At 37.6% G+C, this 15,096-nt stretch overlaps 1 protein-coding gene across 2 annotated transcripts in view; it reads left to right on the forward strand.

Moving 5' to 3' along the window:
- Positions 1-7,991: 7,991 nt before the first annotated feature.
- Positions 7,992-15,096, forward strand: part of LOC131855822 (phytyl ester synthase 2, chloroplastic-like) — a 101,008-nt gene continuing 93,903 nt past the window's right edge. Inside the window, exon 1 of one of the 2 annotated variants that reach the window (XM_059211044.1) lies at positions 7,992-8,105. The gene's annotated coding sequence lies outside the window, so the exon portion shown is untranslated. Of the gene's footprint in view, positions 8,106-8,316; positions 8,381-15,096 lie in introns of those variants that run through there. The other variant, XM_059211045.1, reaches the window with a different exon arrangement.

Genomic DNA, 15,096 nt, shown 5'->3' on the forward strand with positions numbered 1-15,096 from the left:
TTCATCTTCCAGTTTGACTTCGAATTTGTATGAGAGCTTGGGAAATACATTGGATTCATTGTTTGGCTTTGTAATTCAGACAAATCTGCCTGGTACGATTTGCAATAATTCTGACTTTTGCTGTATAACTCATTTATTTCAGTATGGCTTCATATTTGCTGTTATCTATTCCTTCCTATGCTATAAAACAATCAAAAACACAAAGTAAACAACCCTTTCTGCACTTCTGTCTAGTTCTGTAAGAAAAACTTAAATAAACAGGAAAACAGAATTAAAAATAAAAAATTACAGCAGGTTAACAGCAAAGATCTATCAGGGATCTTTCAGTGGTATCAGAGCTTTGATCTTGCCAGCCTGTTGGGTGAAGATCAAGAGTTCTAATTCAGATTTGAGTTTAGTTTGGTTGAAAATCAAATTGGACATCATGACAAGGTTGTTTAGAAATAAACAAGCAGGAAAAGAATTTGAACAAACACCTTCAAGGAGTTCCAGACAGTCTAAGGGTACAACTCCTTCAACAAGTACAAGGAGAAGGTCTGCTGCCAAGACATTCAATGATATAGTTATGAACAACTATGATAAGTATTGCTCTCTTCCTAAAAAGATACGTGACCACCTTTCCTTCACACAATTCATGGGTGTACCAGTTGAAGATGACTTGATGTTTTCAAGTCCACGTCATCAACCAAGAACAAAACAAGAGTCAATTGAGAGCAAGGGAAGCAAAGGAAGAGGAGCAGATATGATGTTTACCAGTGAGATTGGTAGGAAACTATTTGAAGATTTTGAGAGACATGTAGATCCAATTGGTGCCTCTTTGGTTGGTTACAACGCTGTCCCATCATTTTTGGTGGAAGATGTGAAGGAAGAGTTTGTAACTTCAAGCAATACACAAGACATTCATGAGAGGTTTGATGAGTTTTCAGATTGCCCAAAGACTGATTTTGAATCAGCAATTGATGAAGAACATGAGGTTGAAATGGACAGCGTAAGTTTGGATTCATTTGTCACACTACTTCCTCTTCTCAATTGGGAAGACCATGAGGAAAGTCGAAATTTAATGGTGTGTAGTGAATCCAAAGATTTGTCACCACAGTATGATCATAATTCTGAAGTCCATAACAGCAGTGACGTAACTTATCTTCCTCAAGATATGACAGCCTTTGGTCATGAAGAGAATAGAGATTTGCATTCTACATTTGCGGGTGCTTATGGTACAAGCATGGGTTATGCTGATGCAAATAATACAACTCACCATAAGTCTGATTTTGTGTACTTTGGGGCAGCTGATATAAAACATTGCCAAAAGTTGAACGAAGATTGGTTACATAGAGCTGCCCAAGCAAAAACGCTTGCTGCCCAAGCAAGACACCACCTCCAAAGAGTCAAAGAGCGTCACAATCGGTTAGATGACGCAAGGATACAAAGAGAATCATCCATTAGATCTTTATTTCTTCCAAGGGAAGAAAAGGACAGCGAAGATATATTGAATGGAAATAGAAATCAGTTTGATTTTCTGAGTTTGATCAGCAATTTTCCTTCATCTAATGAGTCAAATTTGAAACCTTGCATTGAGAACATTCAAGTTGGGAAGACTAGGTGTGAAGTTTATGAGTTGTTAGGTGGCATTCATAGTGGACCAGCCACTGAAGGTTTATCCATGTTGCAGAACAAAAACATCTACTATTCATTTGTGGACTTGTCACCTCTTTCATATGATAGGGCAGCGATGTACTTATTAATTGGTGACTCAGTTTTCTTAGATGTGATAGTGGGCTATGAAGATCAGCGTGTAAGAGACTATATTTGGTGCATGGCTAAACAATATATTTATTTGGCATCCTCCAATGAAGACATACTAACTTGTGGAGAAATTGGGCAAGTTGCAGCCGCTGATCAAAGGTTTTGGAGAGGTTTCCATCACACTTTGCTTGTTGGAAATTGTCTTATTGATGGGTCCATTTCAACATTGAAGATTGGTCGTATTTATGGTTTCACAGTGGCTATAGAGAGACACGGTATCGAGGATGCCTCTTACTATCATTGTCTCTTCATGACAGATGGATGTGGATTTAGTTTTATTTGGGATCCAGGTGTTGATTCATTTGATACAGCGTCTTATAGGGATTATAGTATGTTACTCCAGATATTAAGATTATATGGCACTTATATCAGAGGAGAGCTGCAGGAGCAGTTTATGTCCTACAGGTGGTTTGTGTGGGATCATGGTATAGACATGTGTAGTACCTTCCTTTCGTGGATCCTACATGGGTTGCTTCACTTCAGATGTATAGATGTAGTCGTGGGTGTACAATGGTTGTTGACACTTGGACGGTATGTTCGGAATATCACAAGGATGGAGCTGGAGTTTACCCACTATCCATCTCAGTTTATCGAGCAGAGTGGGACGACAGTTGATCCACAGGTTGATTGTCATCAGATAGCTGGCGTGGATGAGTTATGTGATGTTACTCCTAGTGAGTACTTTGAGCCAGTTGATGTGGCAATTTCACCTGATTCTCTAGACAGGGTGATTGTTTCATTGCTAGTTGGTGATTACATATTTTTAGATGCCAGCTTGGACAGTGATGATTTTAGTCAGTATTATATATTGTCTAGTGAGTTGGCATTAGATCTTTCGGCACATCAGCAGCAGTGTGTGGCAGTTGTGTGTCACTTGTGTCAGATGGGGTCAGATCACAGAGGGTCTTCCATGGATTGGCATTCATTGGATATTATGACGGATGTTATGCATGTTGGTGATCACAGACACACTAGTGGTCTTGGCATTTATGGATATTTGATCTATGGAGATGATATAGTTTTCCATTGCTCACTTGAGGTATTCAGCGGGAGCTATGCTTCGCTCTGGGACCCAGACAGTGTTGATTTGACAGCACAGGTGCTTCAGCATTTTGAGGAGCCATTCCAGATCGAGGTATTGCATGTTGTTTATATCAAAGATGAGCAACAGTTACATGCAATGATTTGTTTACGTCTTATTTGGGATGGTGGAGGATTGGTGTTTCAGTTGCTTGTGGGCAAGCATCTCCAAGAGGGGAGGACTGTCATGTCCCCTCTTTAGCTCTGTCTAGCAGAGACATGTGAGTCAGCTTATTATGGGGTCATGTAGGCTGACAGGGTTGGACAGAGACCCGGTATGGTTATTCAGTGTTGGAGACTTGGTGTTCTAGCAGTTATTGATCAATTGGGAGACATTCCTTGTTTTTAGGAGGCAGTTCCTACTTTTTAGGAGGTTTGATCATGCCCAAGGTTGGGTCTCCATGAGATGCCTCTTTGGGTTCAGTTTCAGAGAGATTGGGCTTGTTTCCTAAATTTTAGGAGCATCCCTAGATTTTAGGGATGAGACTACCAGTGAATCCTTGATTTCCGACTTCAGTCACAGACAGGTGACAGGATGATTTTAGGGTTTGTAATGTCAGTTGGGCATTTTATGGCTATTTGGGTTATATTTTTAATATTTCCTAAGTTAGCGTTTAATAATTAAATAAGGCTAAGTTGTTAGCCATTTTGGAGTAATAAGGGGAATTTTGGCCTCATCTGGATGCGCACCCTATTGTGTGATAGCTCGTTGGAAAGATCTTGAAATTCTTTAAATCTTTCTCTTTGGTCTCAGGGCAATTCAGTGAGCGGATTTCTGTCTATGAGGAAAAAGGTCATTTTCTAGTAACATGACCACTTTAAAATAAGAAATTATAACATTTCCACTAGACCATGCCACTTGGAGATAATTAGGGTTCGATTTGCAATTGAGAGGGGTTATAAGGGGATAGGAGCTTCATTCTATGATCATCTTTTGCATATTTGACAACTTGTATGAATTTGCTCTGGAGAGCGATTTCTAGACTGGGACGCAAACCCCAGGATTAGGATTGGCTGGGACGTAGCCCTCAGCAATCTTTGGCACCGGACTTATAAGGCATTGTGCGTGGTGATTAAGGACAGAGGCATCAATTCTCAGTAGGGTTTCAGCGTAGCCTACCATCTTTCCAGTGGAGACGTGGTTCATTGCAGCTGGAGGAATGCCATTTGCAGCAAATACACCACGTGGTGTATAGGGTATTGATTGTATTCACTTCCAGTGTATGTGGGTTTGGAGAACATTCTTCATCTTCCAGTTTGACTTCGAATTTGTATGAGAGCTTGGGAAATACATTGGATTCATTGTTTGGCTTTGTAATTCAGACAAATCTGCCTGGTACGATTTGCAATAATTCTGACTTTTGCTGTATAACTCATTTATTTCAGTATGGCTTCATATTTGCTGTTATCTATTCCTTCCTATGCTATAAAACAATCAAAAACACAAAGTAAACAACCCTTTCTGCACTTCTGTCTAGTTCTGTAAGAAAAACTTAAATAAACAGGAAAACAGAATTAAAAATAAAAAATTACAGCAGGTTAACAGCAAAGATCTATCAGGGATCTTTCAGTCCTTCAGTGAGGGACGGGAGCACTTTTGACCTTCTAGGCAAAAACTTCATCATTTCATTATTTTTAATCAAGTCTGGATGCTCTATCACGTTCATTTCGTCCTCCACCATGCCTTTGATGTCTCAACTTGACCAAACAAGGCTAGGAATGACTCAAATAAGCCTTTTCGCCCTGGACCCTTGGTGAGGGACAGGAGTGCTTCGCCTTGGACCCTTGGAGAGAGACAGGAGCGCTTTTCGCTCTGGATCCTCAGTGAAGGACAGGAGCGAAATTTGACTTTTTGAACTCTCTATCAGGATAATTTTTATGGAATATAACATTCAAGTATAAGTCTTATACTTTAAGTTATATTCCATATATACTTTCAGGATGTTTAAGAGTGGTTTCAGACCTCCAAGAGCTATATTGCAAAATCTAGTTTTTTGAGGTTTTTCAGTTTCCAAACTTAGTCAAATTTTAGGATCAGGACTTTCCAGACTTAGCCAATTTTCAGGATTAGGACTTTCAGACTTAGCCAAAATTTCAGGATCAGGACATCACTCAAGCCAGACTTGCTATCTAGGTGATCCCCTGGGCGACACTCAAAATGCAAAGGTTAACGGACAAAACCCTAAAAGACCTAAAAACAAACCCTAAAAAGCAAAAAAAGCAGGGGTCCCCATTTGCAATGGGGCTATGTGTGAAAACGTCACAACAGTACCCAAGTCAAAACTCAAAGAAAAGATTTTAAAGACTGTCCATGAAACACCTACGACCGGGCATTTGGGCTATTTTAAAACGTACAAACAAGAGAAATAGTCTCTTCGAAAGGGTTGAAAGATGACGTTCTTTGATTCGTAAGAGAATGTCCTACATGCTAGCAAAATAAAGATGAACATACCTTCCTTGCTAGGGTATTACAACCTTTACCTAATCTACAACAAAACTAGGAAAGCATATCAATGGACTTCATCACCGGACTTCCTAAAGTTCTTGGCAAAGATTGCATTTTTGTAGTTGTTGATCGTTTAACTAAGTACACATACTTTTTCGCCATCTCATCGAAATTCAATGCACCTCAAGTAGTAGAATTATTCTTCAAAGAGATATTCAGCCTCCATAAATTACCCAACAATATAGTGAGTGACCAAGATAGCAGATTTTTTAGCATATTTGGGACTGAATTGTTTAAGTTAGTAGGCACTGAGTTAACACCAAGCACCAGCTACCATCAATAAACGGATGGGCAAACAAAAGTAGTGAATAAATGGGTTGAAGGATATCTACGCAACTATGTAGCCGAACAACAGAAAACATGGATCAATGGCTCCATTTAGGAGAATACTATTACAACACTACTTACCATATGTCAATTGGGATGACACCCTTCAAAGCTCTGTACAAATATGAAGTGTTATCATTTTTGGTGTTGGCCTTTGGTGAAAGCAAGGTACCTAAAGCATAGGAATGGGTCCAAGAATTCCAAGACATTCTTAAATCCCTAAAAGACAATCTCCAAAATGCTCAGAATCAACAAAATTCAGACAAACATTGAATTGAAAGAAGCATTCAGATTGGAGATTTGGTATATCTTTGACTACAACCATATTGGCAATCAACTTTGAAGAAAGTGGTGTAGAGAAATTGAAACCAAGGTTCTATGGACCTTACAAAGTGACAAAACGAATAGGGGAGGTAGCATATGAATTAGAGCTAACAGAAAATAGGAAGATACACAATGTATTTCATGTATCTTGTCTAAAGAAAGCTCTTGTACAACAAGTCATCGCATTCAAAGAACTTCCACCCTTGAATGAGGATGCTAAACTGGTTTTGGTTCCCAAAAAAAGTATAAGAGAGAGGAAGTTAAGGAACAGAGTACTTAAGTAATATCTTACTAAATGGAAGAACGTCCTCATAGAAGACGCAACCTGGAAGAATGAGTAAATTCTTCAACATCCAAATATTAAATTGCTTGTGGGAAAGCAATTTTAAGGAGGGGAGACTATAATGACCCATCATCTAAGCCTAGCTTGATCGTGGAAGAAGCAACTAGTAAGACCAATCAGCAAACAATATAAACTTGCAATTTACCTACTCTCCTTATTGTGGTTTAAAGAGGAACAAATTGAGGAGTAAGAAATCTATAATCTGTAATTATTACCAGTTAAATTCTTAACAATTGATCGGTGGTTAATGAAGAGCCATGATTAGACAAATAATGAAGAGCCCCGGTTATGGAAGGTTATGACTGTTTCAAATCGAAAGATGCACCCCATCAGTACTACACGATATTTAATGGAAGTCAGACACCCATTTAGAATCATCAAATTGGACTTTGTCTTTGTTTATTTGTATCCAATTTGGATCTACTCTCTTGAGCATTATTGCCTTTGGCATAACAGGTTGCATACTTCAAAGTTTACAACAGAGATAGCACCAAGACAATTACATATTTATCAAGTATAAATCTGAGACGGCAATTCATCCTTCATTATATAGGTGAAAGGGAATGTTTATCAGCATAATACCCTTGTTAAATCAGATACAGCTTGCAAACATTATTTCTATAATTCAAGAAAGAGATTCAAAATATATATTCAACAATTGCCATATCAGAAAGTGCAGAAATCTCGTCTAAATCTGCAGACTGAAACTTCTAACTCACAGCATATTCTACACTGTTATATCAGACATAGCGGAGTTGCAGATCAGAGATCATCCTTGCATGAGCGTCGTCAAACATATTAGGAAGAGTAGACATAATCCATCTATACATAACATTGGTTTTATTGCACCTAGTGCACACACACACACACACACACACACACACACACACACACACACACACACATATATATATATACACATATAATATACATATATTACATACATAAATATATATATGTATGTATAGCAGTGATATTGACTTGATATAATCATATTACAAGTGGAAATCATTGTGTATCAAATCATTTTTGCATTGATTATCATTATTTATTAGTATTAATAGTAGAATTGAGGAAAGAAGTCTTAAGGGGACATAATAACATAAGAGTAGACATAGTCCATCTATACATATCATTGGCTGCATTGCACCTAGTGCCTATCTATCTATCTATCTATCTATCTATCTATCTATCTATCTATATATCGAGATCATTTTGCATACACCTAATTGTCAAATCAGAGATAGCGGTGATATTGACTTGATATCATCATATTACAAGTGGAAATCATTGTGTATCAAATCATTTTTGCATTGATTATCATTATTTATCAGTATTAATAGTGGAATTGAGGAAAGAAGTCTCTTGTAATTGATTCTTATAAGTTAAATGTTTCTACTTCATATATAATAACATAAGGGGAAATTACAATCTAATATGACATTTGGGCTTTGTTTGAAGTTTTTGATATTTCAATTTTTAACTGCATTTATTATTTTCATATGAAGTAGGAGCAACATAGTAGTCAATTAATTGAGATGCGTTACTTTTTTGATAATGATGGAATTTGGATACCTAAAATTCAGGCTTTGTACATCTGAAAGATTATGTTTTGAATAATTGTCAAATTGTAATTTCTTTGGAATGCATTGAACACTATTTGATTGGTGCAGGTATGGCCATGTCAAGGCAAGCCAATTTGCAGCTTATCAACTGCTGAAGGTAGTGGCATATGCAATAAGTTGGTCCATATTTCTCCTTCAATAGCCTTATCTATGCTGGTGCATTTTCCTGGTATATCGTATGTCTATTTAAAATACAAAGCAAAGACATTTTGTACACATAATAGGATTGGATGCGAGGATTGAGGAAAGGATTACCAAAACTATTGCATTGTCAGTATTGCAAACAGACATGTAAATTCTGTGGATCATTCGTGGGACTGATCATAAGCCTTGCTGGCACTGAGTAGCCTTCAATTGTATGCACTATTGCTGGTAATCTGCAGTGATTTTTCTACCTGTATAATCAGTAGCATATGCTCTAGCTTTGTGGGTTAATATATATTCGAACCTTTTGCAACCAGATACTGACTAACCCAGTGCTTATGTTGCAGTATGAAAAGTTCCAATTGGAGAGGTTTTAGCATATCATGTCACTGGCTCTTATATTGAGCTTGTGGCCCAATGGACAGTAATTCGTCTTTTCAAAAACGTTATTTTTAATCTTAGCAAGAAATAAGTCATTTCTTCATTGCAACTTCTCAAGTCCCTGAAGCTGGGAGGAGTGGAGATTTAATGAGAAGTAGCATTTCATCTTGTCTTGCAAGGGAATCTAATAGCAATTTAAATTGGTTGGCATAAAAAAATTGCAGTTTCCTTAATTATCAAAATGTTGTTGAGGTGAGGACCTCGCTAGGAAGAGGAGCATTAAATAAATATTTACATTCAACTTAAATCCAAGCCCTAAAGGCTAGACCTTTAGGCTTCCCAATGCTTCCGTGGTCTTTATATGCTGTTTGATGTGATCATCCTAGCATTTGTATGTTAAAGTGCTTTTACTTCATAGCATAGTAACCAAGAAATTCAAGTACAAGGTGTTGTGACGTTTTCACACATCACCCCATTGCAAATGGGGACCCCCACTTTTTTGCTCGTAGGTTAGTTCTTTTGCTAAGTTTTCTTAGCTTCGCAGTAGTTTCTTTAGTTATTAAGCTTTTGCTTGAGAGAAGATGCAGTGCCTTGATTGTCAGGATGTGATCAAGACAGCATGTCCATGTATTGGACTAAGATGAGCAAACAACCTTCAGCTTCTTTTTGTCAATAAATGTGTATTAAATAGGAGTCAAGAACTTCATTGAGAAAGGATTCACAATGCAACCCATAGGTCAATTCATGGTATAGGTTTAATGAATGATGAACAACTCTAAAGCAAATGGAAGCGCTTTAGGGACTGGATGAGGAAGAGAGGAATCGGTCAATACTTAGATGGATGAAAAATGGACATCAAAAAATTTACAAGTGTGGGTGAAAGTTAAACTGCTTGAATGCTCAAATTCGTTGAGCTCAAGAATTCGGTGACTTGACTTCTCAAATTCCTTGACCTCAAGGAATCCACGACTTGGAAACCTTGAAGAGCTAGGTCAAGTAGAAGTTGCATTATCAAGATAGATGAAAGTTGATGAACGAGTTTATCCATGATTTCATGATCAAATGCAAGGATCTACTTATCATTCCCCAAAATCCAAGACTTGAAGTGTAGATTGTGATTTGTCCTTGAGCGCTCAAATTCCTTGACGTCAAGGAATCCATGACTTTAGGGTCTCAAGGGCTAGTTTTATTCATTAGTTGCACTATTAGTGGGTTCATCAAGACAAGTGAAAGTTTATCCATGTCTTCATAATCAAACACAAAGATCCCAAGCTTGAGAGAAGACTTGTGAAGTTACCTATGAGCTACCCAAATCCATGATGGTCAACCTTCCAAGCATTGAGCAAAAGACATAAGTTATGAAGCTTTAAATGATTTCAACAAAGGGATCTTTAAATGATTTCAACAAAGGGAGATCATCTCCAATTAAATTTGCAACAACTACATTTTACTTAGTGAAATCAATGTTGAAGAAACGAGTGATCTTGAAGAAAATGAGCAAAGTCATCCTTGAGTGCTCAAATTCCTTGATCCCAAGGAATCCACAATGTCATTTCTCAATTTGCATGACCCCAAGGAATCCACAATGTCACTTCTCAAATTCCTTGACTCCAAGGAATCCACGATTTGGGAGTCTTGAAAGATATGAAAGATGAAAATCACCTTAACTCAATTTATCCTTGGATTTTAAAGTTTGCAAGCAAAATGATTTTAAGGATGAAAACAATGGAACGCATCAATAAAGCAAAATCAAGAAAGAAGAAAGTGAAGAACGATTGAAGGGGATGAAATAATCATTTTTCCTTGACCTCAAGGAATCCGCGATGTGACTTTTGATATTCATTGACCCCAAGGAATCCATGCCCAATACTTGAAGGTGGGGTGAAGAAAATGTTGTATTATCCAAATTCATCCTTAAGGATTTTCAAAAATTGCAAACAAAATATTTTCTGATGGAAATAAGAGAAAGCTGGAATGATCAATGAATTTGAGGGAGGAAGTTAAGTGTTATGCTCAAATATCTTGACTTCAAGGAATCCACGATGTCACTTTTCAAATTCCTTGACCTCAAAGAATCCACGATAAGCAAAGATAGGGAGTGGAAGTGTGAACCTCATCAAGGAAGAAGCAGATTTTCCAATGGATCAAGGGATTAATACCCTGATTTGGCGATATCAGCGAATTTCATCGTTGAGTCAAATTCCAGAATTTCCATGTGCATTTTCAGATGGGGATGGTTTTAGGAAGTGTGATTCTTGTGGAATATTGTTCATTTTGATGTTTTAATTCAAATTATGTTTCTTTTGCAGGTCTGATTGCAAGTGGATAAGGGATTGCTTCACAAGGAGAGACTCTACATGCAAATACACCACATACATGTGGAGATACTTCCCCACATCAAGGTGAGCTATCCAAGCACATCATGAACAAAGGGAGGATCCAACATAGATATCACAGAGTCTACATCAAGATCATGAAGGAAGACTTCATCACATGAGAGAGGATCAAGGAACACTTCAGGAATGCAAGGAAGATCAATCACTAATGCTAGGAGAAGGTCAAATGCATCACAAAGGCGAAATTCCCAAACAAGAGGATGAAAAGTGAAATGATCAAGAAGAATTAATCGAAGTTAGAAGGTTGACCAGATAAGATGATGCAATTTGAGAATGTCTCCCACTATCATCACATCCATCATGAAGCTTGAATAATGTTGAGTATCAAGAGATATTGCTCAACTACAAACACTTTGTGATGATCTACAAAATGACCAAGCTGAGGTGGCGCCTAGTTGTCATCAAATCGATCACATCATTCCAAGTCAAAGCGTCAAGATTCAATTTACTTGACTCATCATACGAGGAGGATAACTACCACATGTGGAGGCACAAATTTCAATGTACCTAACCTCATCACTCATTGGTCAACATTCAAAGAACATGTGTCCTATTTATTGTAATTTTCTCATCGGTCAAGGAGTTTGTTGAAACAAACCCTAATTAAGTTTTTATTGTAAAATCTCAACCTTTGATTTGAGAATCAATCTAAGCCTTTGAATTGTAAAGAGAGCTCTATAAAAGGCTCAACTCTATCATTGTAATAGTTAATAGTTGATAGCTAAGCAGTTAGAAGTAGCAGTAGAGTAGGAGGAGATGGCTGAAATTGTTGCCAAGGCATGTAAAGAAACATACTTTTCATTGAATTTATAGTGGATAGTGGTGTTTCTTCAACATATTGCACGGTTTCTTGTTATATCCTCAAAATTTTAGATAAAGTTCATTGATTATGATGGAGAAGTTTGATGATATTTGATGAATCTTTTAGTTCATACCATTTACACCTTGTTGATTGCAAGTTGTACTGCATGGTTAGTCTGAACCTAATTATTGTTTTGGCTAAGTTCGATTGTGAATACTTCATTTGGATTGTGCCCTTATTGGGTGTTTGAATGGATTGTTTGTAGTAAGAAGATCTTTCTCTACCTTAGGAGATTGCATTGTCTCTATGGCTTTGTGAGCTATCTCTGGTTAAGTAGAAAGTAGTTTCATGAAGGATTTGTCTAGCAAAGCATCATTCATTATTGTCATTGTCCTTAGCAATCAAAAGTTAGCATAAATGTTGTGCGTTTTGCACACACACCTCGTTTGAGACAGGGGACCCCCTCTTTCCTTCTACCCTCGTGTAAGAGAAATGAAAGATTCTGCAGTTTGAAGCCATGGTGAATTCCGACCCTTCAATCCTAAAGCAAAATTCGTGAATTTCATGCAAAACTCGAAGTTCGCTTAGCAATAGGCGAATCCAAATAGAAAAACTCGAACATTTTTTTAGTTTTGTAACAAAGAAAGTTAAACATAAAGGTCACGCATTTTGGTCTTTAAGGCCGAATCTCTTTAGCAAGGCACAAACTCGCACAATTTGTGCAAAATTGCCGAAACACAAAAAGGCTGAACTTCCGCATTTTCCAGCCCACGATCATGTTTTTCATCTCATTTTTGTCGTCGAAATGTAACTTGAGTTCCTTCTAAGGGTGAGCAAGGAAACAAAATTGCATACTTTTCCTCTAAAACCCGAGAAAAATGCCGTCACAAACGCCTCCACAATGCCGAAATGAAGTCGAACAAAGCCCGAGCCATAAGGAGATGCCATCCACCCAGAAATCGCTCATTTTAGCCTAAAAAGCCGAATTCCTCCAAAGACGGGTTGAAAGCTGAGTTGCAGACAGCAAGAGAGGGAGGCGTTTGAACTAAATCGTTTTTTTTCCCTCAAAGCCGTGCATTTTTTCCTAACTGCCCAAATTTCTTGTTAAAAGAATAGGGGCGTGTAGAGCCAAAACTTGCCCTTTCCCAACGTTTTGCGAGTTTGAAGGAAATCACACATTTTGATCAAAAGTCCGAATTTTGTATTAAGAAGGGAGGGTGTTTAAACAAGAAAGGTTGTGTGTTTGCATTCATGTGGCCGAATTCAATCATCAAGTAAGAGGCACTTAAAAAATACCCAGGCTAAGCAAAGTTCACACATTTTAGTGAAAAGACTGACTTTCATAACAAAGATAAAGGGGTGCTTTAAGTTTTAACCAATAATCACACAAAACATGTGGAATGACCGAATTTATCATCCAAGGCAAAAAGGTGTCTAAAACTAATAGCCAAAAGTCGCTCATTTTGAGCAAAAATGTCGAATTTCATATGAAAAAGGGAAACAACGGTTAAAGGCGAAGAAGAGTGAAATAAAGCAAGCAAAACTGCATATTTCAAGCCAAATACCCAAATTTTCCATCTTGAGCATAAGTTTCACAATTTTTTAAGGAAAGACAAAACAAAGGATTCGCTCGTTTCCTTCTAGGATAGCGAATTTCATCACAAGTCAATTTTGGCAATAAAACCAAAATTTTGGTAATTTCGCCAATTTTGCAAGTTAACAAATAGCAAAATGAGTCGCACATTTCAAATAACCAGGATGTTAAAAACGATATTTACATTTCACCTCTAATAGCCGAAATTTTCCGTCGTTAGGTGGACTAAGGAAAACATTAAGAGAAATCGTTAAAAGGGGAACTCTCTCATATTTGGCCTCAAAAGACTAACTTTTCCCATTTAGGTGACACGATTTTAAGTCAAAAAATGAAAAGAGGTGTAGTGATTCGAATGGTTTTAAAAGAAGTATCTTTCATTGTCGAAGCCTAGCATTGCCTTGAAAACGTTTAATATTCGTTAAAATCATTTATTTAATCTTCCAATGTGATTAATTTAAGTCGGAATTAATTGTTTGCAGATTGACGTCGTTGGAAAAGGCTAAGGTGAGAACCTGAAGTGCAAATTGAAGACGTGATCGTGATCAAAGCCGGGAAACGAGGATGCAGAAACGCAAGATCAAAATGACAATCACAGAGAAACGCACCACCATCGGATGACAAGTTGAAGCCCTAGCAAGATTGAAGACAAAAGAACACTCAGAGTGCTACAAGTGTATGCATTCTCCGAAATACACAGTTGGAATTGATTCTAGAAAATTAGTTTGTAAACTAAATGGTTTTAATGTAAATAACTACCTGTGGGCCCCATTCAATGTATTTAAAGTAAAGGGATACATGTCAGTTATGCTTCAGCTACCTGATTGACCAAATTAATGACAAATAGTGGTCGGTAGCTAGGAAAGTGGTTGGGAGGACAACTGAAAATAAATAGGCATGGGTTAAAGCTACCAAGTTTCTAGAAGGCAAATTAGGGCCCTTGGATGCTGTCAATCTTGGACATTGATTCAAATTGTAAAATCTATGAAAGGCAGTGGCCTTTCTCTTGTAAAGGGTTAGATTTTTAGACTCTTAGATGGTAGAAAGTTAGATTTTAGTAGTTAGGTTATTAGGAGTAGAATAGAACTGCTGCAGAAATTGTTGTAATAGCAGCTAAAATCAATATATGAACATTGATTTGTTTGTTATTTTAGTTTTATTCTGTTAGCATGGTTTCCTTCCAGTTAGTTAGAAGTAGAGTTCAATGATTTCAATGGCAAAATGTGGGGGCTATTTGATTTATTTCAGGTTCATACCATTGGGGGACCTACTGATTGTAGGTCACCTGTATGGTTAGTCTGAATCCCCTAGTTCAATTGTGAGTATTTGCCTCAGGGTGCGCCAGAATTGGGTGTCTTGATGAATCCCCATGGTCTGAAAATCCGTTTATCCTTTGGAGTTTGCATTGTTCTTGTCGAGTTGTGAGGGTATCTCTGGCGAAACAAGAATTGGTTTATCGAAATTTGTCTACCCACTACATTAACTGTTATTTTCACTGTCCTTAGGTCTCCTAAACCCTTCCCTTTTGATTTTATTTTCCCTAGTCTAAGAATCGCAGCATCTTCAAATGCAGACCAGCTTGTTGTAAACGTAAGAACCCTTGTGTTACTAGCAAAGCACATCAAACCGTTGAGTTATCCTGCAGTCATGACCTAACATTTGGAACCTTGAGAGGTGGTCCCCTTTGATCATCTAAAACAGCATTAGGGATTCCTTACGCAAGAGAGGATAGGATACTCAGCATTCTATTATGCGTTGACCGGAGAGAGTTGGG

Source organism: Cryptomeria japonica, chromosome 9 (assembly GCF_030272615.1).
Source record: "Cryptomeria japonica chromosome 9, Sugi_1.0, whole genome shotgun sequence".
Taxonomy (NCBI): domain Eukaryota; kingdom Viridiplantae; phylum Streptophyta; class Pinopsida; order Cupressales; family Cupressaceae; genus Cryptomeria; species Cryptomeria japonica.